Source organism: Oncorhynchus masou, unplaced genomic scaffold, assembly GCF_036934945.1.
Source record: "Oncorhynchus masou masou isolate Uvic2021 unplaced genomic scaffold, UVic_Omas_1.1 unplaced_scaffold_4257, whole genome shotgun sequence".
Lineage (NCBI taxonomy): Eukaryota > Metazoa > Chordata > Actinopteri > Salmoniformes > Salmonidae > Oncorhynchus > Oncorhynchus masou.
This window is the reverse complement of record NW_027010653.1, coordinates 2,222-23,826: the sequence shown is the minus strand read 5'-3', so window position 1 is coordinate 23,826 and position 21,605 is coordinate 2,222. Positions and strand designations below refer to the sequence as shown.

The window sequence follows — 21,605 nt, the reverse complement described above, 5'->3', positions numbered from 1 at the left end:
TCAAATAGAGGACCATATCCTCTCTCCTGATTGGGAAGGTACCATTACGGTAAACGACTACCAACTCTGACATGTGTAAAATGCACACAACGAGTGAGAGTGTAACTGTTGGCTTAACTGACACACCGACAGGAAATCCACAACTCCAGTTCCGTTATTTAGTATAGCTCCACCAATCACGTGACAGCAGGGTGACAGGGTGTGGCTGGGTGCACTTGTCTTCGAGTCTGGCTGTCACAGACTGTTTCCTGATCTGAAGGAGAGGAGACAGACCAGGGCTGTAACAGTAGGGGGAGAGGAGCACCATGGCCATGGCTTACCAACAGAAGCTAGCTGAGAAGCTCACCATCCTCAACGACAGAGGGACAGGGGTGCTGCTGCGTATGAACTACATTAAGAAGGTGAGAGAGGAGGAGGGAGATCTGTTAAGGAGAATGGCGACACTTAAAAAAAAAAAAGGAACTTGAAGGAAAGTCACAGGTTTTTTTCTCCTAATACATTCACAGCTTTCTGCCCTGTTTGTGATGGAGAACCGTGTGGATGGAAACACTGGGATGGGAAATGATCCATCGTTAACATTCTAGAATTTTCAAAATCTCTCAATATAGTTAGCTTGGTGGCTGCTGCGGAAAGAATATATATTGTCAGAGTGTCAGCTTGCCTTGAAGAGGAAGTTCACACAGGAAACCAGGCTGATCTGCATCCACCCAGACTCCTGCTACGACACACTTACAAAGCCTCAGCACAGATCTGCTAGCTACGTTTGTCAAAATATTGGTCTCACTTTAATCACTTTAAACTTTTCAGGCCCCGTAAATAACTTATTAGGCCCATAATTCATGTCAGGAGCCAAAAAAACAAATTTGATCATACTAAATTCAATAGTTAATTTCCTGAATTGAGTGGATGAAAATGTCATTGACCCTAACCCCAGGCCGGTTCTGTTCCAGACGTGCTTGGATCCCAAGCTTCGGCCACAATACCTGACAGACAAGAACATGGAAGCATCTGTCAAATACATCAACAAGAAGTTCCCCAACATTGACTTCAGGGGAAATAGTGTAAGTAGCAGAACCACAATCCACCCCTTAATTCTGAATCCAATAAACTTGAATGATAATCAGTAAAACGTGTCTCATGTGATATGTCATGAATGAAAGCAGCAGTATCTGGTAGGCATCCAGAAACACAAGTCCGAGGTGATGGCGGCCATGTCCAGCTACTATGACTCCTTCATGGACGTTATGGAGTTCAGGGTGAGTCTTTCCAGATCACTGTTTCCCAATCTCTCCTCCAGGGCCCCCCCAGCCAGGTCCACTTATTTTATGTATTGCAGGTCAACTAATCATCAAGCCCTTCGTTAGTTGAATCAGGCATTCTAGTTCTGGAATGTGTGGAATTGGCCCATGAAACACTGTTCCATATAGCATTTGATATTCAAAGCACAAAACTACAATTTATCCGAACAGAATTAACATATAAAGTGACTATATTTTTTTTCTCTCTCCTCCGAATGAAGTAATATATATATATTTCAAGGGGAGTCAAATTGAGATGTGTTGTTGTACAGAGGGAAGTGTGTCCTGTGCCTTATTCATTATGTGTGATGACGGTTACAGTAGTGGACTGTAGGGGGGTTTCATGACTGTGATGATAATACACATAAAACTATACACATCAGTATATCATCCAATTTCAGAAAAGAACATTTTCAAATGTATTAAAATGCTGATACAAGAAATAACACACTCAGATGTTTCCCTCAATTTCTTTGGATAGGCTGTGGCGTTTCTAAAAGGAGTCTGTATTATTTATAATGGTCCCATGAGGATAGTCATGAATTGCAGGTGTTTATTCCCTGTTGCTGTCTGTAGTTACAGAGCAACACGAACACATCAACATACTGTGTTATGTGACGTCTGTACTGTTACAGAGCAACACGAACACATCAACATACTGCGTTATGTGACGCGTCTGTACTGTTACAGAGCAACACGAACACATCAACATACTGCGTTATGTGACGTCTGTATTGTTACAGAGCAACACGAACACATCAACATACTGCGTTATGTGACGCCTGTACTGTTACAGAGCAACACGAACACATCAACATACTGCGTTATGTGACGTCTGTATTGTTACAGAGCAACACGAACACATCAACATACTGCGTTATGTGACGTCTGCACTGTTACAGAGCAACACGAACACATCAACATACTGCGTTATGTGACGTCTGTACTGTTACAGAGCAACACGAACACATCAACACACTGCGTTATGTGACGTCTGTACTGTTACAGAGCAACACGAACACATCAACATACTGCGTTATGTGACGCCTGTACTGTTACAGAGCAACACGAACACATCAACATACTGCGTTATGTGACGCCTGTACTGTTACAGAGCAACACGAACACATCAACACACTGCGTTATGTGACGTCTGTACTGTTACAGAGCAACACGAACACATCAACATACTGCGTTATGTGACGTCTGTACTGTTACAGAGCAACACGAACACATCAACATACTGCGTTATGTGACGTCTGTACTGTTACAGAGCAACACGAACACATCAACCCACTGCGTTATGTGACGTCTGTACTGTTACAGAGCAACACGAACACATCTTCATACTGCGTTATGTGACGCCTGTACTGTTACAGAGCAACACGAACACATCAACATACTGCGTTATGTGACGCCTGTACTGTTACAGAGCAACACGAACACATCAACCCACTGCGTTATTTGACGCCTGTACTGTTACAGAGCAACACGAACACATCAACATACTGCGTTATGTGACGCCTGTACTGTTACAGAGCAACACGAACACATCAACCCACTGCGTTATGTGACGTCTGTACTGTTACAGAGCAACACGAACACATCAACACACTGCGTTATGTGACGTCTGTACTGTTACAGAGCAACACGAACACATCAACATACTGCGTTATGTGACGCCTGTACTGTTACAGAGCAACACGAACACATCAACACACTGCGTTATGTGACGCCTGTACTGTTACAGAGCAACACGAACACATCAACCCACTGCGTTATGTGACGCCTGTACTGTTACAGAGCAACACGAACACATCAACCCACTGCGTTATGTGACGCCTGTACTGTTACAGAGCAACACGAACACATCAACACACTGCTTTATGTGACGTCCGTCTGTACTGTTACAGAGCAACACGAACACATCAACACACTGCGTTATGTGACGCCTGTACTGTTACAGAGCAACACGAACACATCAACATACTGCGTTATGTGACGTCTGTACTGTTACAGAGCAACACGAACACATCAACACACTGCGTTATGTGACGTCTGTACTGTTACAGAGCAACACGAACACATCAACACACTGCGTTATGTGACGCGTCTGTACTGTTACAGAGCAACACGAACACATCAACCCACTGCGTTATGTGACGTCTGTACTGTTACAGAGCAACACGAACACATCAACCCACTGCGTTATGTGACGCCTGTACTGTTACAGAGCAACACGAACACATCAACCCACTGCGTTATGTGACGCCTGTACTGTTACAGAGCAACACGAACACATCAACCCACTGCGTTATGTGACGTCTGTACTGTTACAGAGCAACACGAACACATCAACATACTGCGTTATGTGACGTCTGTACTGTTACAGAGCAACACGAACACATCAACACACTGCGTTATGTGACGTCTGTACTGTTACAGAGCAACACGAACACATCAACACACTGCGTTATGTGACGTCTGTACTGTTACAGAGCAACACGAACACATCAACATACTGCGTTATGTGACGTCTGTACTGTTACAGAGCAACACGAACACATCAACATACTGCGTTATGTGACGTCTGTACTGTTACAGAGCAACACGAACACATCAACATACTGCGTTATGTGACGTCTGTACTGTTACAGAGCAACACGAACACATCAACCCACTGCGTTATGTGACGTCTGTACTGTTACAGAGCAACACGAACACATCAACCCACTGCGTTATGTGCAACGAACCCACTCCGTCTGTACTGTTACAGAGCAACACGAACACATCAACACACTGCGTTATGTGACGTCTGTACTGTTACAGAGCAACATCGAACACATCAACACTGCGTTATGTGACGTCTGTACTGTTACAGAGCAACACGAACACATCAACCCACTCGCGTTATGTGACGTCTGTACTGTTACAGAGCAACACGAACACATCAACCCACTGCGTTATGTGACGTCTGTACTGTTACAGAGCAACACGGACACATCAACCCACTGCGTTATGTGACGTATGTACTGTTACAGAGCAACACGAACACATCAATCCACTGCGTTATGTGACGTCTGTACTGTTACAGAGCAACACGAACACATCAACCCACTGCGTTATGTGACGTCTGTACTGTTACAGAGCAACACGAACACATCAACCCACTGCGTTATGTGACGTCTGTACTGTTACAGAGCAACACGAACACATCAACACACTGCGTTATGTGACGTCTGTACTGTTACAGAGCAACACGAACACATCAACACACTGCGTTATGTGACGTCTGTACTGTTACAGAGCAACACGAACACATCAACACACTGCGTTATGTGACGTCTGTACTGCTACAGAGCAACACGAACACATCAACATACTGCGTTATGTGATGTCTGTACTGTTACAGAGCAACACGAACACATCAACATACTGCGTTATGTGACGTCTGTACTGTTACAGAGCAACACGAACACATCAACCCACTGCGTTATGTGACGTCTGTACTGTTACAGAGCAACACGAACACATCAACCCACTGCGTTATGTGACGTCTGTACTGTTACAGAGCGAAACATCAACCCACTGCGTTATGTGACGTCTGTACTGTTATAGAGCAACACGAACACATCAACCCACTGCGTTATGCGACGTCTGTACTGTTACAGAGCAACACGAACACATCATCACACTGCGTTATGCGACGTCTGTACTGTTACAGAGCAACACGAACACATCAACATACTGCGTTATGTGACGTCTGTACTGTTACAGAGCAACACGAACACATCAACATACTGCGTTATGTGACGTCTGTACTGTTACAAAGCAACACGAACACATCAACACACTGCGTTATGTGACGTCTGTACTGTTACAGAGCAACACGGACACATCAACCCACTGCGTTATGTGACGTATGTACTGTTACAGAGCAACACGAACACATCAATCCACTGCGTTATGTGACGTCTGTACTGTTACAGAGCAAACACGAACACCACTGCGTTATGTGACGTCTGTACTGTTACAGAGCAACACGAACACATCAACTACTGTTGCGTTATGTGACGTCTGTACTGTTACAGAGCAACACGAACACATCAACCCACTGCCGTATGTACTGTTACGTTATGTGACGTCTGTACTGTTACAGAGCAACACTGCTGGCTGTACATGAACCCACCTGTGTTCTGACCACAGATCTCACAGATTTTTTTTCAGGATCATGTTTATGAACTGCTGAATACAATTGATGCCTGCCAGTGCTTCTTCAACATTGTGAGTAAAGCATCCCACACTAGTAGATAGGATAGGGTATCTACTTTGCCCCCTAGGGCCACTGTAAGTATCACAACATACAGTTCATTTATATGTTATCGTGTTAACCTACTTTTTTAACCTGAATCATTAATTTAAAAACATGTCATGCATTTATTACATTTAATTATGCATTAATTTATTTAACATGCATTCATTTATTTAATTATGCATTCATTTATTCATGCATGCATTTATTTAATTACGCATTCATTTATTCATGCATGCATTCATTTAATTATGCATTCATTTATTCATTCGTGCATTCATTTATTCATTCATTCATCAGGCGGTGAACTTTGACTTCACCAAGAACTACCTGGAGCTGATCATCACATATATATCTGTCATCGTCATGCTTTCACGCGTCGAAGACAAGAAGGTCCTGGTGGGCATGTACAACTGTGCTCACGAGATGTCCAATGGCAGCAGGTGGGGCCAGTTACATCTATCAACCTTTCCAATACAGTTTTAATTTAAGGAAGTCATTCGGGAATTCAAATTGGAAAGGAAACAATCCTCATTGAAAATGATTGAGCTTGTGTTCAATATATCTTTCATTGACATTTCTGAAAAGACAATGTACATGTAAAATAACTAACCAGATTACATTACTCACACTGCAAGCTCATTTCAGTCTTAATTAAATTCATGACAGAAATTAGCTGACACAGGCTTTTCCCTCTCGTCCAATGAAAGATGGCATTTAAATGTCAGTTTATGACAGAAAACCTGATGTTTTCATCATTCATTAAAGGATGGTATTAGCTGCAGTACGGCAACTTAAATCCTCTGACTGTAGCTATCAATATAGCCAAGCACTGCAAAGATGATTACCCATAATTAATAGCTTTTTAATTGGCAATAACAACACATCCTTCCATTCATTTCCCAGAGTGCATAACAGTACAATTACATTTCCAGTCCTCCTATTTCACAGCATGTTTAATTGTGTAGCTAAAATGGAAAGGAAGACATTTATCTTGATCGAAGACACCGAGGAGGAGGAAAATACTGTACAGACATGAAACAAAGAGTCATTTTCCTCCAGTCACTTCACAATAATCCTCAGTGGTTGCAGATGGAGAGCCACTGGAGTTTAGAAGGAGAGGTGTACCGTACCACTACAGCAGGGTAGCCTAGTGGTTAGAGCGTTGGACTAGTGAACCGGAAGGTTGCGGGAGCGAATCCCGAACTGAAGTTCTGCCCCTGAACAGGCAGTTAACTCACTGTTTCTAGACCGCCATTGAAAATAATAATTTGTTCTTAACTGACTGTCCTAGTTAAATAAAGGGAAAATAAAAATAAATACAGCTCCCAACAGTGACAATGAAGGACACTTGAAAGGAGTTAATCTGTTTTTTTTTTTGACCGCCATTGAAAATAAAATTTCAGTTATTAACATGACTGTCCTAGTTAAATAAAGTGGAAAATAAAAATTGGTGCTCCCATGAGTGGTCCAATGAAGTGACACACATGAATTGATGTTGAATCTGTTGGTTGTACATGGCTGACACCACATGATATTGATATTGGCATGAGTTGGTCCTGTACATGGTAGTGACACCACATGATATTGGTGTTGGCATGAGTTGGTCCTGTACATGGCAGTGGCACCACATGATATTGGTGTTGGCATGAGTTGGTCCTGTACATGGCAGTGACACCACATGATATTGGTGTTGGCATGAGTTGGTCCTGTACATGGCAGTGGCACCACATGATATTGATGTTGGCATGAGTTGGTCCTGTACATGGTAGTGACACCACATGATATTGATGTTGGCATGAGTTGGTCCTGTACATGGCAGTGACACCACATGATATTGATGTTGGCATGGAGTTGGTCCTGTACATGGCAGTGACACCACATGATATTGATGTTGGCATGAGTTGGTCCTGTACATGGCAGTGACACCACATGATATTGGTGTTGGCATGAGTTGGTCCTGTACATGGCAGTGGCACCACATGATATTGGTGTTGGCATGAGTTGGTCCTGTACATGGTAGTGACACCACATGATATTGGTGTTGGCATGAGTACATGGTCCTGTACATGGCATGGCAGTGGCACCACATGATATTGGTGTTGGCATGAGTTGGTCCTGTACATGGCAGTGACACCACATGATATTGAGTTGGTGACACCACATGATATTGGTGTTGGCATGAGTTGGTCCTGTACATGGTAGTGGCACCACATGATATTGGTGTTGGCATGAGTTGGTCCTGTTGGTCCTGTATACATGGTAGTGACACCACATGATATTGTTTATGTTGGCATGAGTTGGTCCTGTAAGGTAATTGTCATGTATTCACAGTGGCACCACATGATATTGATGTTGGCATGAGTTCAAAAAAAAAATCCCAGTGGTACTTTTATGTTGTCTTGCACTGAAATGGCATGAGTTTCAGTTGGTGTTGCAACACATGATATTGGTGTTGGCAGGGATTTGGTCCTGTAAATGGTAGTGGCACCACATGATATTGGTGTTGGCATGAGTTGGTCCTGTACATGGCAGTGACACCACATGATATTGGTGTTGGCATGAGTTGGTCCTGCACATGGCAGTGACACCACATGATATTGATGTTGGCATGAGTTGGTCCTGTACATGGTAGTGACACCACATGATATTGGTGTTGGCATGAGTTGGTCCTGTACATGGTAGTGGCACCACATGATATTGGTGTTGGCATGAGTTGGTCCTGTACATGGCAGTGTATGTTTTGTATACATGTATGAATGTTGTGGTTGATTTGACTAAGTCCTGATTGATTGTTTGTTTGATTGATCCTCCAGTGACGTAGGCGTACAAACAGCGCCTGGCTCAAATGTTTATGGAGTATGAACAGCCCATTAAGAAACTGACTGAGGAATTCGGCCCTCACACTAAGGTAATTGTCAATTGCGTATTCACATATTCAATTCACAAAGACGTCAGAGATTCCGAGTTGGATGACCGTTCAAAAAAAAAATCCCAGTCGGATCTCGTTGACCAAAAAAAGTACTTTTAAACGTTGTCTTGAACGGACTGAAATCGGAAGTCGTAGATTTCTGAGTTCTCAGTTGTGTTGAACACAGCATTAGTCTTCGTCTTCGCAGGGAGGAGAAAACAGCAGAGGATCCGCCTCTCACCGTCCCTGCTCTCTCCTTCATTTCCTCTGGTGAGACTGACCAGAGAGAGGGACACGGTCTTCCACCTGATGGGGAAACTCAAGTCGCACCGAATCTGCCTCATGCGCAATTCATGTTGTTCCTATGACCAGAGAAAGAAAACTCATCGATATTAAAATAGACATGATGAGCTGCCAGTAATATTTAAACACGCGGGGCTGATGATACACTTGGCTATTCATTCATGACAGCTGCAGTGCGACTGGAAGTAGAGAGAAGCACACTTTATGTTTTGTAATAATGTTGACTAAAGACAGTGTTGACAGTGCTGAATTATTATTATTATTTTTACAATAACGCTTTGCTGAATATTTTGACAGTCTCTGGGGTTTTAAAACGCTCTAACATCTTACGTAGGCTAGTATCAAACACCGCTGTGTCCGGGGTCGTGGGAGTTCTGGAAGCACGGTGATTTGAGCTATCCGATGTGCCAGCTCAGTAGGCAAACTCGATTTAGCCACAGATCTCCTAGTTCACCAGATAGGCGGAGTTGGTCTTTTCAGACAAATTGAAATGGTTCACAATGGCAACACGTTGTTTACCCGATGCTCAGGGCTTCCGAATCAAGCGCATTTACCACCAACAGCACAACACAATAAATAAAAGGAACGTATAGCCTTTACTGTTGGCTTGAAGATTAACCGGTTGGTGACCACTGCACTAGGGTATATTGACGATTGTATATTCTCTAGGGTAATGTTAACTGTATTTTGAAAACGACTGTAAATGTTAGAGTGGGTCATTATTCCTGATTTGGACTGCTATTCGGCTTTATAACTCTATCACGGAGCTCTCCCTCTCTCGCTCCCACCCTCTCCCTCCTTCCCCCTCTCTTCCCAGGGTGTGACGGAGGCCCTCCTGTCCCTACAGATGTTGTACCCTAGGAGGAACCTTCCTGCAGAACAGTGGCGCAGCGCTCAGCTCCTCAGTCTCCTCAGCGCACCTGCCTCCATGCTGGACCCTGCCTGCTGCGACACCGTGAGACTGCCCTCTCTCTCCCTCCCTTCTCTTCTCTCTCCCCCCTCTTCTCTTTCCCCCTCTTCTCTCCTCCCTCTCATCTTTCCCCCTCTTCTTCTCCCCCTCTTCTCCCTTCTCCCTTCTCCCTCCCTTCATCTCTCTCATCTTCTCCTCTCCTTTGGACCCTGCCTGCTGTGACACTGTGAGACTGTCCCCCTCTCCCCCTCTTCTCTTCTCCTCTCCTCTCTCCCCCTCTTCTCTCTCCTCTCCTCTCTCTCCCCCTTCCTCTCCTCTCTCCCCCTCTCCTCTCCCCCCTCTTCTCTTCTCCTCTCCTTTGGACCCTGCCTGCTGTGACACTGTGAGACTCTCCTCTCTCCCCCTCTCCTCTCTCCTCTCCTCTCTCCCCCTCTTCTCTTCTCCTCTCCTTTGGACCCTGCCTGCTGTGACACTGTGAGACTCTCCTCCCCCTCTCCCCCTCTCCTCTCCTCTCTCCCCTTCTCCTCTCCTCTCTCCCCCTCTCCTCTTCTCCTCTCCTTTGGACCCTGCCTGCTGTGACACTGTGAGACTCTCCTCTCTCCCCCTCTCCTCTCCTCTCCTCTCTCCCCCTCTCCTCTCCTCTCCTCTCTCCCCCTCTTCTCCTCTCCTTTGGACTCTGCCTGCTGTGACACTGTGAGACTCTCTTCTCCTCTCTCCCCCTCTCTTCTCCTCCTCCTCCTTTGGACCCTGCCTGCTGTGACACTGTGAGACTCTCTCCCCCCTCTCCCCCTCTCCTCTCTCCCTCTCCCTCCCTCTCCCCCTCTCCTCTCCTCTCCTCCCCCTCCCTCTCCTCTCCTCTCCTCTCCTCTCTCCTCTCCTCTCTCCCCCTCTCCTCTTCTCCTCTCCTTTGGACCCTGCCTGCTGTGACACTGTGAGACTCTCCTCTCCTCTCTCCCCCTCTTCTCTTCTCCTCTCCTTTGGACCCTGCCTGCTGTGACACTGTGAGACTCTCCTCTCCTCTCTCCTTTCCTCTCCTCTCCTCTCCTCTCCTCTCTCCCCTCTCTCTCCTCCTCTCCTCCTCTTCTCTTCTCCTCTCTTCTCCTCTCCTTTGGACCCTGCCTGCTGTGACACTGTGAGACTCTCCTCCTCCTCTCTCCCTCCCTCTCCTCTCCTCTCCTCTCTCTTCTCTCCTTTGGACCCTGCCTGCTGTGAAACTCTCCTCTCTCCCCCTCTCCTCTCCTCTCTCCTCTCCTCTCTCCCCCTCTCCCTCCTCTCCTCCCCCTCTTCTCTTCTCCTCTCCTTTGGACCCTGCCTGCTGTGAGACTCTCCTCTCACCCCCTCTCCTCTCTCTCTCTCTCTCTCTCCCCTCCCTTCTCTTCTCCTCTCCTCTCGACCCTGCCTGCTGTGAGACTGTGAGACTCCCCTTCTCTCTCCTGGACCCTGCCCCTCTCCTCTCTCCCCCTCTCCTCTCTCTCTCTCTCCTCTCCTCTCCTCTCCCCCCTCTTCTCTTCTCCTCTCCTTTGGACCCTGCCTGCTTTGACAGACTCTCCTCTCTCTCCCCCTCTCCTCTCCTCCTCTCCTTTCTCCTCTCTCCTCTCCCCTCTCCTCTCTCCCCCTCTCCTCTCCTATCCTCTCCTCTCCTCTCTCCCCCTCTTCTCTTCTCCTCTCCTTTGGACCCTGCCTGCTGTGAGACTGTGAGACTCCTCTCTCCTCTCCTCTCCTCTCCCTCCTCTCCTCTCCTCTGGACCCTCTCCTCTCTCTCCCTCTCCCCTCCTCTCCCTCTCCCCTCTCCTCTCCTCTCCTCTCCTCTCCTCTCTCTCTCTCCCTCCCCTCTCTCCCCCTCTCCCTCCTCTCCCTCTCCTCTCCCCCATCTCCCCCTCTCCTCTCTCCCCTCTCTCCTCTTCTCCTCTCCTTTGGACCCTGCCTGCTGTGACACTGTGAGACTGTCCTTTCCCCTTTTCTACTCTAATCTGTTTTCTTTTCTCTTAATCTCTTATCTTTTGTTTTCTTATCTTCTCTTCTCTTCACTTTTTCAATTTTTTTTTCCTCTTCTGTCCTCTCCTCCTCTCTTCCCCCTCCCTAGAATGTCCCTGTCTGCAGATTTCAAAGGCAGCCACTGGCGTCTTTGTACCATAGTGTTCTGTGTTAGTCTCTGTGCCCCGTGGTTCTCTTCATGTGGGATTCAAAACTTCAGCCAAGAAACAGAGACCACTACACAAACACACAGTGTATACCTAATATCATGGCACATACCATATTTTGTATTGAGTATTGTGTCTGGATATAAATTCCTTTAGGAGAAGTTAGCGTGTGTATCTGTAACAGCCAAATATGATCGTTAGCATGTTTTGTGTTATCATAAAGTACAATAAGTCACATGACATCTGTAAAATAATCAGAGACGTCTATTGATGACTTATTATTGACTGATTAAATGACTAACTTGTGTTTCCCCACAGATGGCCTGTGAGTACTTGTCCTTAGAGGTGATGGAGCGATGGATCCTTCGTGAGTGCTAGTTATTATCTTCAGACTCAGTCTAGGCTACCTTCTGAAAAAAAAAAGACTTCAGTGGTTGCACTCTATTCCCCATATTCACGTTTTGATCTCTCCTCCTCCAGTGGGTTACCTGCTGTGTCATAGCAGTCTGAACACCAACCAGTCATCTCAGGAGCTGTGGAAGATGGCCCTCCGCAGCGGCCTTCATCTCACCATCATCAGGGATGAGACAATCAACATCCATAAGATCACAGAGGACTACTTCGATGGCCTGAAAGGGTACGTCATTATTATGACATTTATACTCTGTCCTCAGAGTGATTGGACTGGGTGTCAAGCTGATTCTAGTTCCCAATGTTCTGGGCCCTGGTTCCCAATGTTCCGGGCCCTGTTTCCCAATGTTCCGGTCCCTGTTTCCCAATGTTCCGTGCCCTGTTTCCCAATGTTCCGTGCCCTGTTTCCCAATCTTCCGGGCCCTGTTTCCCAATGTTCCGGGCCCTGTTTCCCAATGTTCTGGGCCCTGTTTCCCAATGTTCCGGGCCCTGTTTCCCAATGTTCTGGGCCCTGTTTCCCAATGTTCGGGCCCTGTTTCCCAATGTTCTAGGCGCTGTTTCCCAATGTTCCGGGCCCTGTTTCCCAATGCTCTTGTAGACAACAAAAAACATTGCTGGTTAGCATATTTTAGCATATTTAACAAAGCTCCTACAAAGGTCTTAATTGAATTATGATGGTGGCGCTAAGATGCTGTTGGGAGAGGCCCTGTCTGGTAACGTGTACCGTACTGAACTATAATCTTACTGATAGCTCTTCCTCGTTTCGTTGTGACAGGTACAGTAAGCGTATCGCCGATATCAAAGAATGTCGCGAGCATGTTATAGTCAACAGGTGAGTTATCTGCTTGTGTATAAAACCATTTATTTTTTAACTCAAACTGAGCCTGAAATGATGGAACTGCTTCAGATAGCGCCACCGATTGATTTGATTGGTCTCCCATTTAACGTCAACAGCAAGTAGCACTCTTTTTCATGGTCCTTCGAGACTGATTGGAACCAGCAACCATGGCCACCATATGATTAACAGTTAAAGTCAAGAATATAGATAACTATGTGTGTTGTCATATGTATGTCAGTGGAGCCATGCACAGAGAGAGGAGAAGTTTCCTGAGGAACGCCTTGAAGGAGCTGGTCAAAGTCCTGGAGGATGAACCTGGACTTCTGGGACCCAAGGTACATGAACTCATTTAGTTCATCTGGCTAATAGTGCCAATCTATTGCATGTTCAGCTTCCCTGTATGTTTGGACATTATCATCAGCGATGTATTACATTACATTACTGGCATTGACCTCTCGTTCTATACAATAATAAACAGACAAACTGCTGTGTGTTTTTATTTCAGAGCTCTCTATGTTCAGTACATGAATATGGTCAAACAGTGATGTGTCTTTTGCTAAATGTTCAAGTTTTTTCCCTCTCTCACTCTCTCCCCCTCACCCTTTAATGTCAATCCATCCCTAAGGTGTTGTTTGTCTTCATGGCTCTGTCGTTTTCCCGTGACGAGGTCCTGTGGCTCGTCAGATATTCCCAAGACCAAGAGAATATTCCCAAGACCAAGACTCACCACAGCAGACCCTCTAACCACAGCAGAACCTCTAACCACAGCAGACCCTCTAACCACAGCAGACCCTCTAACCACAGCAGACCCTCTCACCACAGCAGACCCTCTCTCACCACAGCAGACCCTCTCACCACAGCAGACCCTCTCACCACAGCAGACCCTCTAACCACAGCAGACCCTCTCACCACAGCAGACCCTCTCACCACAGCAGACCCTCTCACCACAGCAGACCTCTCACCACAGCAGACCCTCTCACCACAGCAGACCCTCTCACCACAGCAGACCCTCTCACCACAGCAGACCCTCTCACCACAGCAGACCCTCTAACCACAGCAGACCCTCACCACAGCAGACCCTCTCACCACAGCAGACCCTCTCACCACAGCAGACCCTCTCACCACAGCAGACCCTCTAACCACAGCAGACCCTCTAACCACAGCAGACCCTCTAACCACAGCAGACCCTCTAACCACAGCAGACCCTCTAACCACAGCAGACCCTCTCACCACAGCAGACCCTCTCACCACAGCAGACCTCTCACCACAGCAGACCCTCTCACCACAGCAGAACCTCTCACCACAGCAGACCTCTCACCACAGCAGACCCTCTCACCACAGCAGAACCTCTCACCACAGCAGACCCTCTAACCACAGCAGCAGACCCTCTAACCACAGCAGACCCTCTCACCACAGCAGACCCTCTCACCACAGCAGACCCTCTAACCACAGCAGACCCTCTAACCACAGCAGACCTCTAACCACAGCAGACCCTCTCACCACAGCAGACCCTCCTGCCATGCCACTTTCTATCAATCTCCAATATCAGCCCTAAATACATACAGTACGTACCATATTAGCATGCTGAGGAGAATGTGTGAAGAATATGTTTGTTTCAAGTGGCTCTCCTGTACATTAAAGTTTTGCAAGTTGAACCTAACATTAGCATTCAAGTCACACAACTAAACAATGGAGAAGAAGCTTATACAACAGCTACTGTATCTGGTTGTTAAAGCACAGTAAAGTCATACTGTTGTCATGTGTTTATGTACTATATATTGATACTGTAGTCACTAGTTTATGTACTGTATAGTTTTACCTTTGATACAGTAGTCACTAGTGTATGTACTGTATAGTTTTACTGTTGATACAGTAGTCACTAGTTTGTGTTTATGTACTGTATATTCCTACTGTTGATACAGTAGTCACTAGTTTATGTACTGTATAGATTTACTGTTGATACAGTAGTCACTAGTTTGTGTTTATGTACTGTATAGATTTACTGTTGATACAGTAGTCACTAGGTTATGTACTGTATAGATTTACTGTTGATACAGTAGTCACTAGGTTATGTACTGTATAGATTTACTGTTGATACAGTAGTCACTAGTTTATGTACTGTATGTTCCTACTGTTGATACAGTAGTCACTAGTTTATGTACTGTATAGTTCTACTGTTGATACAGTAGTCACTAGTTTATATACTGTATATTTTACTGTTGATACAGTAGTCGCTAGTTTATGTACTGTATAGTTCTACTGTTGATACAGTAGTCACTAGTTTATGTACTGTATAGTTCTACTGTTGATACAGTAGTTACTAGTTGTATATGTGTGTGTTGCAGGCAGATGGCTGAACTCCTGTTCTACATGGAGAGGTTGAGGACCCTGATGACTAAGTACAGCCGTGTGGTGGAACGCTACCATGTCCAGTACCTGGCCCAGTTTGATGCCCTGCTCCTCAACGACACCATGCAGGTACTGGGGGGGGGGGGGGGCTCTTGTCTCCTGCCATTATGTCGTCTCAAGTCCAGGATGTTCTTTCCCTAATCTCCTCCAAAGACCAGGATGCCATTTCCTCCGGGCACGCTGCGGGGGTGGGGGGCGGGGCTTACTGTTTGAAACTTGAATTGAATAGAGACACAATACAATGTGGTATGCCTCAAGGATCTACTCTTGGGCCTTTATTATTTCAGAGCAGACCGAAATAATTGTGACTTATCATCATACGGTATATGTTGTTTTTAGTCTAAGAAAGCATTTATCCCAGAGGACGTTGCTTCTATTACTGTTTTGACTATTCTGTCCTGTAGAATATGTATGTCTGTCCAGAAGAGGAATCAGTCCTGATGACATCATTTGTCTCCACCTTGTCTGCACTGACTATCAAGCAAGGTAAACCAAATGTATCTGAAATCTAGATTTCATATCTAATGCAAGGTCCTACTTCGTGTGTGATACTACCACATGGGGCGGCAGGTAGCCTAGTTGTTAGAGTGTAGAGGGGGCAGGTAGCTAGTGGTTAGAGGTAGCCTAGTGGTTAGAGTGTAGAGGGGGCAGGTAGCCTAGTGGTTAGAGTGTAGAGGTGACAGGTAGTCTAGTGGTTAGAGTGTAGAGGTGGCAGGTAGCCTAGTGGTTAGAGTGTAGAGGTGGCAGGTAGCCTAGTGGTTAAAGTGTAGAGGTGACAGGTAGTCTAGTGGTTAGAGTGTATAGGTGGCAGGGCAGGTAGCCTAGTGGTTAGAGTGTAGAGGTGGCAGGTAGCCTAGTGGTTAGAGTAGAGGTTAGCCTAGTGGTTAGAGTGAGGTGCAGGTAGCCTAGTGGTTAGAGTGTAAAGGTGGCAGGTAGCCTAGTGGTTAGTGTAGAGGTGGCAGGTAGCCTAGTGGTTAGAGGTAGAGGTAGGGTAGCCTAGTGGTTAGAGTGTAGAGGTTAGCCTAGTGTTAGAGTGTAGGGGCGGCAGGTAGCCTAGTGGTTAGAGTGTAGAGGTGACAGGTAGTCTAGTGGTTAGGAGTGTAGAGGTGGCAGGTAGCCTAGTGGTTAGAGTGTAGGTGGGTTAGCCTAGTGGTTAGAGTGTAGAGGTGGCAGGTAGCCTAGTGGTTAGAGTGTAGAGGTGTAGCCTAGTGGTTAGAGTGTAGAGGTAGCCTAGCGGCAGGTAGCCTAGTGGTTAGAGTGTAGAGGTGGCAGGTAGCCTAGTGGTTAGAGGTGGCAGGTAGCCTAGTGGTTAGAGTGTAGAGGTGGCAGGTAGCCTAGTGGTTAGAGTGTAGAGGTGGTCAGAGCATTGGACTAGTAACCGAAAGGTTTCTAGATTGAATCCCAGAGCTGACAAGGTAAAAATATGTCGTTCTGCCTCGTAACAAGGCAGTTAACCCACTGTTCCTATGGCCGTCATTGTGAATAAGAATTTGTTTTTAACTGACTTGCCAAGTTAAATAAAGATAAAATGTCCCTCAACAGTGGAAAATGGAGAGGAGTTTGACTTCAGGGCTCTGAGACTGGACTGGTTAAGATTACAGGTACGGTACTTCACTTAGCCTAGAAATACCTTACATCTACCACACACTGCTCCATGTTATACGCCTGCACTGTTCCATGTTATAAGCCTACACTGTTCCATGTTATAAGCCTACACTGTGAACACACTGTTCCATGTTATAAGCCTACACTGTGAACACACTGTTCCATGTTATAAGCCTACACTGTGAACACACTGTCCCATGTTATAAGCCTACACTGTGAACTCACTGTTCCATGTTATAAGCCTACACTGTAAACACACTGTTCCATGTTATAAGCCTACACTGTGTCCCATGAACTACACTGAACACACTGTTCCCTGTTCCATGTTATAAGCCTACACTGTGAACTGTCCATGTTATAAGCCTACACTGTGAACACACTGTTCCATGTTATTACTGTTCCATGTTATAAGCCTACACTGTGAACACACTGTTCCATGTTATATACACTGTGAACACACTGTTCCATGTTATAAGCACTGAACACACTGTTCCATGTTATAAGCCTACACTGTGAACACTGTTCCATGTTATAAGCCTACACTGTGAACACACTGTTCCATGTTATAAGCCTACACTGTTCCATGTTATAAGCCTACACTGTGAACTCACTGTTCCATGTTATAAGCCTACACTGTGAACACACTGTTCCATGCCTACACTTCACATGTTATAAGCCTACACTGTGAACACACTTCCATGTTATAAGCCTACCTGTACACTGTTCCATGTTATAAGCCACACTGTTCCATGTTATAAGCCTACACTGTGAACACACTGTTCCATGTTATAAGCCTACACTGTGAACACACTGTTCCATGTTATAAGCCTACACTGTTCCTATAAGTCCATGTTCCATTTTATAAGCCTACACTGTGAACACACTGTTCCATGTTATAAGCCTACACTGAACACACTGTTCCATGTTATAAGCCTACACTGTTCCATGTTATAAGCCTACACTGTGAACACACTGTTCCATGTTATAAGCCTACATACAGCTCCCTACACTGTGAACACACTGTTCCATGTTATAAGCCTACACTGTGAACACACTGTTCCATGTTATAAGCCTACACTGTTCCATGTTATAAGCCTACACTGTGAACACACTGTTCCATGTTATAAGCCTACACTGTGAACACACTGTTCCATGTTATAAGCCTGAACACTGTTCCATGTTATAAGCCTACACTGTGAACACACTGTTCCATGTTATAAGCCTACACTGTGAACACACTGTTCCATGTTATAAGCCTACCTGAACACACTGTTCCATGTTATAAGCCTACACTGTGAACACACTGTTCCATGTTATAAGCCTACACATGTTATAACACACTGTTCCATGTTATAAGCCTACACTGTAAACACACTGTTCCATGTTATAAGCCTACACTGTGAACACACTGTTCCATGTTATAAGCCTACACTGTGAACACACTGTTCCATGTTCCATAAGCCTACACTGTTCCAGAGTATCAAGTTATGTACACTGTGCTGTCTGTTCATGTTATAAGCCTACACTGTGAACACACTTCCATGTTATAAGCCTACACTGTTCCATGTTATAAGCCTACACTGTTCCAGAGTATCAAGATGTCTGTGCTGTCTCATGTTACAGGCCTACACCAGTGTGTCTCCCTCAAGGAATACCCAGACCTGGCTAAAGTGATGAACATGACCCAATTCCACACCAAGATGGACAACATGCAGGAGATGCTTCACGAACCTCAGATCTCTCCATTCTCTGGTCAGTCTGCTCCCCCCATGGGCCCCATAGAAAAAAACCATCCTCTACTCCAGTGGTATTAAAAGTCAATAAGGGTTGCGACTTCTCTTGTGGCATCATGGGAGAATTGCAGTGGGAAATTCTGGTGTAAAAAAGGTTTCCCCTGAGGAAGTTTGAATACCATTTCACTAGTCACTACCCCCTCTAGTCACTACCCCCACTAGTCGCTACCCCCTCTAGTCCCTACCCCCACTAGTCTCTACCCCCTCTAGTCGCTACCCCCCAATAAACCCTACCCCACTAGTCGCCACTCCCTCTAGTCCCTACCCCACTAGTCTACCTCCACCTGTCCACTCTAGTCGCTACCCCACTAAACCCTACCCTCTAGTCCCTACCCCCACTAGTCTCTACCTCCACCTGTCATACCCTCTAGTCCACCCCAATAAACCCTACCCCCACTAGTCCCTACCCCCACTAGTCTCACCTCCACCTGTCGCTACCCCCTCTAGTCTACCCCACTAAACCCTACCCCACTAGTCGCTACCCCCACTAGTCGCTACCCCCTCTAGTCTCTACCTCCACTAGTCGCTACCCCCACTAGCCGCCACCCACTATTCGCCACCCCCGCTACGGGCTACCTCCACTATTTGCTACCCCCACTAGTCGCTACCCCCAATAAACCCTACCCCCACTAGTCCTGCCCCCTCTAGTCCCTACCCCCACTAGTCTCTACCTCCACCTGTCGCTACCCCCCTAGTTGCTACCCCACTAAACCCTACCCTCACTAGTCGCTACTCCCCCACTAGTCACCTCCTCTAGTTCTACCTCCACTAGTCGCTACCCCCTCTAGTCGCTACCCCCTCTAGTTGCTACCCCCACTATTCGCTACCCCCACTATTGGCTACCTCCACTATTTGCTACCCCCACTAGTCGCTGCCCCTCTAGTCGCTACCCCCAGTAGCCGCTACCCCCACTTGTCGCTACCCCCACTAGTTGCTACCCCCACTCGTCGCTACCCCACTAGTCGCTACCCCCACTAGTTGCTACCCCCTCTAGTCGCTACCCCCTAGTCGCTTACCCCTACTAGTCACTACCCCTCTAGTCGCTACTCCCTCTCGCTACCCCTCTAGTCGCTACCCCACCTACCCCACTAGTTGTCTAGTCCCTACCCCTCTAGTCGCTACCCTCTAGTCTAGTCGTTACCCCTCTAGTCGCTACTTCCCTACTCCCTACCAGTCGCTACCCCCTCTAGTTGCTACCCCCACTAGTCACTACCCCCACTAGTCGCTACCCCCACTAGTCGCTACCCCCATCTAGTCGCTACCCCCACTAGTCGCTACCCCCCACTAGTCGCTACCCCCACTCGTCGCTACCCCCACTAGTCGCTACCCTCTACTCGCTACCCCCACTAGTCCCTACCCCTCTAGTCCCACCCCCCTCTAGTCCCTACCCCCACTAAATCCTACCACCCAAGTCCTTCTAGTCCTTTCCCCCATTAAACACTACAACCACCAGTCGATCTAGTCCTTACCCCACTAAACCCTACCACACAAGTCCCTCTAGTCCCTACTCCCTCAATAGTGTCTACCCTCCCTGAACCCTAGTTCATATAGTGGCTACCCCCGCCAGTCACCACCCCAGCCTCGTCCCTAACCCCGCTTAGTCACTACCCCAGCTAGTCCCTACTCCCCAATAGTTTCTACCCCCACTAAAAACATAGTCCATATAGTCCCTACGCCCACTAGACCCTACCCCTCTAGCTCCTACCCCCACTACTCCCTCGTCCCCTTGGTACTTCTGTAGATCAGACGTGATTGATAAAAGCAATATGGCAATAAGTCTACCTTGCCAATGACCTAGTCCAAGATATTACAGCATAGACAAATAATCTACTGTACATGATGTGCATAGGGTCTATGGCAGGGTCCCCAATAGGGTCTATGGCAGGGGTCCCCAATAGGTCTATGGCAGTGGGGGTCTATGACAGGGGTCCCCAATAGGGTCTATGTCAGGGGTCCCCAAGAGGGTCTATGGCAGGGGTCCCCAATTTACATTCAGCTGCGTGGCCGATTACATTGGGATACGTTTACATATGCTTCTCTGTTTATGCATGAAAATACAGTACTTGGGAATATATTTCCTAAATTAAAATCACTTTGAGCTCATTACCTGGGGATTTTACAGTCTTCAATGTCCAAGAACATAAATGTTATATATACCATTTCAATATACACTAATATATATATATATACAGTGCCTTAAAGTATTATCCGGCCCCCTTGAACTTTGCGACCTTTTGCCACATTTCAGGCTTCAAACATAAAGATATAAAACTGTATTTTTTTGTGAAGAATCAACAACAAGTGGGACACAATCATGAAGTGGAACGACATTTATTGATATTTCAAACTTTTTTAACAAATCAAAACTGAAAAATTGGGCGTGCAAAATGATTCAGCCCCTTTACTTTCAGTGCAGCAAAACTCTCTCCAGAAGTTCAGTGAGATCTCTGAATGATCCAATGTTGACCTAAATGACTAATGATGATAAATATAATCCACCTGTGTGTAATCAAGTCTCCGTATAAAATGCACCTGCACTGTGATAGTCTCAGAGGTCCGTTAAAAGCGCTGAGAGCATCATGAAGAACAAGGAACACACCAGTCAGGTCCGAGATACTGTTGTGAAGAAGTTTAAAGCTGGATTTGGATACAAAATATTTCCCAAGCTAACATC

At 46.2% G+C, this 21,605-nt stretch overlaps 1 pseudogene; it reads left to right on the top strand.

The window, feature by feature from the left end:
- Window positions 1–271: 271 nt before the first annotated feature.
- LOC135534981 (nck-associated protein 1-like) lies at window positions 272–18,890 on the top strand (annotated as a pseudogene).
- Window positions 18,891–21,605: the final 2,715 nt, after the last annotated feature.